Source organism: Colius striatus, chromosome 17 (assembly GCF_028858725.1).
Source record: "Colius striatus isolate bColStr4 chromosome 17, bColStr4.1.hap1, whole genome shotgun sequence".
NCBI lineage: Eukaryota > Metazoa > Chordata > Aves > Coliiformes > Coliidae > Colius > Colius striatus.
The window spans coordinates 9,153,411-9,158,291 of record NC_084775.1 but is presented as its reverse complement, the minus strand read 5'-3'; positions in this window follow the sequence as shown (position 1 = coordinate 9,158,291).

The following is a 4,881-nucleotide window of genomic DNA, read 5'->3' as shown; positions in this document are numbered from 1 at the left end:
CTTGGCATCTCTGGCAGGAGGATTTTTTTGAGAGGGAAGGGATTTTTCCAAGCAGAACAGTTCTGCCTGAAGGGCAGTCTGGTCTCTGCAGCATAGCACTGTGGTGCATTGCTTTTCTTAACACTCACAGTTAAATCTCAGGGCGATGTCACCATAAATGTATGTTAAGCTTTGAAAAATCCCTGAAACAAGAAGTCTACTTTTTTTTCCACATGAGGCTCAGTGTGACAGAAGTAAATACAGAGATTCCATCTGCTGTTTCCTTATGTTAATGCATAGTTGTTGAGGACGTTAAGTCAAGGACTAGCTGGCAGGAAAGGGTATTCAAAAAAGTGATTTTTCTTCACTTCGGCAGGTCCAGAGTAATTATATTAAAATATCTAAATTATTGAGAGAGAACAGGCCCAAGTCTAGCAATGCAACTCTCTTTTTAAGGATCTTACATCCCTGTTGGATTCCTTTCCAGGGGTCATCTGAGTGCAGGCACCCGTAATCCTTTTGAGGCAAAGAGGCTGCTGTGTGGGCTCTGCTGCTGTACCAAGCTGTAGACCTTAAGCATAGACACAAATGTATACTGATTTCTCATGTTTGTGTTTATTCTGGCCTGGCAGATTCTGTTACTATGTCTTTGTTCTCTTATCTCAGCATTCCTCTGCTAGCAGGACCCATCCACACAACACTTCTTCACTGTGGCTTAGCAATGCCTTAGCATCTAGAATTAAAGATCAACCTTATAGTAGGCTGCTCAGAAATATTTTCAGCTCAGACTGTTGACTCTTTCAAACCCTAGTTTTTATGAAGATTATGTTTTATATTTATGAGCTCCCTCTGTGAGCAGGCAGTGGCACTTTGTACAGGCAGCATGGAAGACTAGATCCAAAAGGTGTGTAACTGCCCACTGAAAGCAACAGCCATGAAGCCAGGCCTGCAAGCAGTGCACTGAGCCTCCAAGTAGGGCTTCTAATGCCTCTTCCAGGGAACATCTAGCTGGCGAGCTGCCTTCCCATGGTGTCTGGCCCAGCTGACCACTAGACAGCTGTGTGAGGCAGCTGGATCAGAGATAGATTTACTGGAAGGATGAAGAAAGGAGAGAAGGGTAAAAGGGGCTTTGCTTCTTGCCTTCTCTTTACTCCTTAGCTTACACTCTCTACAGCTCTACCTCGCATATAGTTGCCACACAGCCCAGATTAGAGTTGTACTCCATTGCCACTGTGCATTCGGAAGGGGAGATGCAGGCACAGTGGTGTATATCTCTGAACAGACAAGGCCAAGCCTCGTCTACTGTTTGTTGAGACATCTTTCTGTGTTGAGCTCCTTGTTGAAAACATCAAAGTTTCCATCCTCTTTTAACAAGCCCTTCCAAGGACTGGCCCATGTTATTCTGTGCCATTTTGAGGGCTGTTGAAATGCTGAAGCAAGCCCTACATTTCAGTGAAACAGTGACATTTATGAAGTTAGTGCATAGGACTTGTGTGTGTAATGGCAGCACTTTTTTAACCAGTAGCCCTAGGCTGGGAAAGTCACTTCCAAGGAAAAAAAACCAAAAAGAAGCAGAAACTCACTGCTTCCAGGCTGGCAGAAAAAAATAATTTATTGTGGGAAAGCTAAGCTTAAAACCACTTAAAACCAGTAATTTCCATCCACTCTCAGACACAGAGATACGTGGAAACAGAACTTTCTCAATTAATTTTCTTAAATATGTAAGGCATCTTGATAACAAAACTAACCCTCCTCACCCAGGGAGCCTGCAGTGGAATGTCTCACAGAAATGAATGCAGCTCTTAGCTGTTTCTGTTTTTCAAAACAGCTGGTGTGGCCAAACTGAATCCAGCTTTAAACAGGAGGAGGGCCTTGGCAAGATACTTTCAGTAACAAGGCCTTAAATCTTAGTTTATTCTCTGTACGCAAAAGTTCTCATCTGCAAACCTTCTGGTTATACAACGTGGCTGTTAATGCTTTCCCATCTTTCTCTTGTGTAGAGGTTGATTAAATCTATTCTGAGCTATGTTGTTATATCAGACATGCCACAGTTACATCCGAGTGTCTCCCCTGTTTGTAGAAACGAGTCAGGAAAGTAACACTTGAAATACTTATCTCTACTAAAATGGACACTCTAAAAATTGCTCAGGTAGAATGTCATGTAAGTGTTTCACATGTAGAAATAAACTGTTTAAGTAAATAATATACATAAAGAAAATTATATTGTTTAACAAACCACGTTTCTGAGGACCTGAATTCCAGTTCCATGGTCTCTATTTAATACAACATTCATTTCCTCAGTGGCTGTGAGAGAGCTGGATGCCTGATCTGACTGCAGTCTGCCAGTAATAAGAGCTATTTGTGTGTGGTTAGCACAGGTTTCTTCTTTGTAGAAGTTTTTGCAGACTGAGTGACACCAAATGACAGAAATATGTAAGCAGAAAAGCACGCAGTAAGCACAGGGAATTGGAACGTGGTGTTGTTGGCGGTTACAGAACAAGATCTTTGCTAAGGAAATATTTAGAAAAACATGTTTGTAGCTGTAATAGCTGTAAGGGGAAAGTACCACGCATGGGCTTTGTGCTGTGCAGACACTGCCACCCTCTGCTTCTGCAGAGTATGGAGCCCTTCTCTCCTACCTGACTCTTCCTCTTTTGCTAGTGCAATTCTCACACACACACAGAGCTGCTGGGTAGGTAACTCTGTAAATGGTCTGTCATTTCCTGTTAGTTTTAATTGTAGCTCGGTTCTTTTATTTGGCATTATATGCCGCCTTATTTTGGTCAGAACAAAGATGAATAAATTTGCCTTCTCCTTTTAGGGGCAAGACCCCCTGTGTCCCCAAACAAAGACAATTCCTATTAAGGTCTGGGACAGCTTACCTGGGAGAGGTGTCAGAACAGCTCATGCAGCCTAGTGATAGAATGCTGTGGCCAGCTGTGGTTAAAAGACTTGCTGTGGTACTTTCTGATTTTTACATTTGAAGAACAAAAAAGTGCTCTGCAAGAGGAAAGCCATGAGCTTTTTCTTGGCTGGAGACTGACTGTAGTTTACACAAACAAGTCTTCAAATTTACACAAATCCCTCCATTTAAAGGCCTCATTTGTGACAGTGTTTGACAGTTTTTATGCCTTTTTAAACAACTACCACGACATTCCCCAGTTGTGCTAAAACTTACGTTACTGATGATAGGTAGCTTTCAGTATGAAGGATTCTCTCTCATTCAGGCAGCCTGTTTATGTCTGCTGCAGCTTTGTGCCATGCTTGGGTGGTAGCATCTAAAAAGAGGTTTTTCCTTGTAGCTGGGGGCTTGGTGCCATGTAGCAGGCTAATAAATAAGAAAAAAAAAAAAAAAAGGAGACACTTTGGAGCTTTGTCCAACCAATAAATTGTCCTAGAGAGATGGGACCAAAGTCAAGAAGCTAACATAGACAAATGCATTAGTGAGTCAATAGTTCTTAATTTGAGTTCTCTGTGGGCATCTGGCTCTGGCAGCAGAATAGCAAGAAGCTGCCACTCTCTCAATCCAAATACTTGTGCAGATCCCTTACAGAGACTATGTTTGTAAATTTGTGAACAGTAAAAGATGTTTCACGCAGTAGAGTGTCTAAGATCACTGCTGAGACATAGACTACGCTCAGCTAATCACCTTGTTTGCTAGTCTCAGATCCCTGCATGCCTGCATTTTCACCTGCAAATAGCCCTCTTCCTGAATTACTTTGTAATCACACCTCGAGGGCTACCTCTGCATATGCCCCCAGGAACACCTCCAGCTACTGTCATTAGCATTCTGCCAGGAGCTTGGTTAACAGGTTTGCAATTTAGCCTCACTGATGGTTTGGATTTAACTACCTTCCTGACCTGCTGAACAGCCTCAGCGCATTAGTGGGTTCATCTTCATAGTAAGGATAATTTGGATGGGTTGATAAAAGAGGAATACCCGGAAAAGCTGACTAAGAACATCTACCTGGCCATTATATTTAGCGTGACAATACCATGTAAGAAGGCATTTTCATTAAGAAAATGAAAATGTTCAAAGCTTTCTGAAGGGGTGGAGAGTGGGGGGCCAGTGACATGACCTTTCACAGAGATGTCTGATTTTCCGTACCCCTTCAGTAAGCAACATTCTGGTCCATTCATAAACTCTAGTAAGGTTAGGAGTAAAATTTAGCCAACCAATAAACTCTCCAGCAAACTGCAGAGAACCCTGGTGTAACGACATAACCTTCCATACTGACAAGATCTGTAAAAGCAAAGCCCACCAACTGATGTGTAGGAGGAAAGAGCTGTGTGAAATATCACCCCGGTGCACCAGTTCTCAGTACCCCTGAGAATTTCTCGGATGCCCAGGGTCTGAAAGATGCTTAAAACTTTTAAGGATTTATTTCTGTGTAAAGAGCCGTCAGGAACGCTGCAGTCACGGCATTAACGGGACATGGCATTCAACTGCCCTGACTGTAACCCAGTGCATGGCAACACTACTGCGGGAGAGTGAACGATCCAGATACTAAGGGCTGCGAGGGGCGCATCGCTTTCATGTCAAAGTAAGGCCCCTCGGCTGGCCTGGCCCTTGCCCTGGCCCCGCCGTGGGCTGCCCTCAAGCGAACGAGGCGCTGCCACTCCTGCCAGGCCCCGCGGTGCGGCCCGGGCTGGCCGCCGTGCCCGGACTCCTAAATCCGCTCCCCCTCCCTCCCCTCCCGGAAGAGTCCGTCTGGAAAAGCCGCCGCCTCTCCGCCGGGCCTGTCGGCACCGGCCGCCTCTCCGGCAGTGCCCCACCGCCGCGGCACCTGGCCGAGGGGCGCGGGGCCCGGCTGTGCAGGGCAGGGGCGACACGGCCGCGGGGCGGAGGGGGCAGCCGTGGGCCCGGCGCGCTGCTCAGCGGCGGCAGCCGCGCCCGGCGGG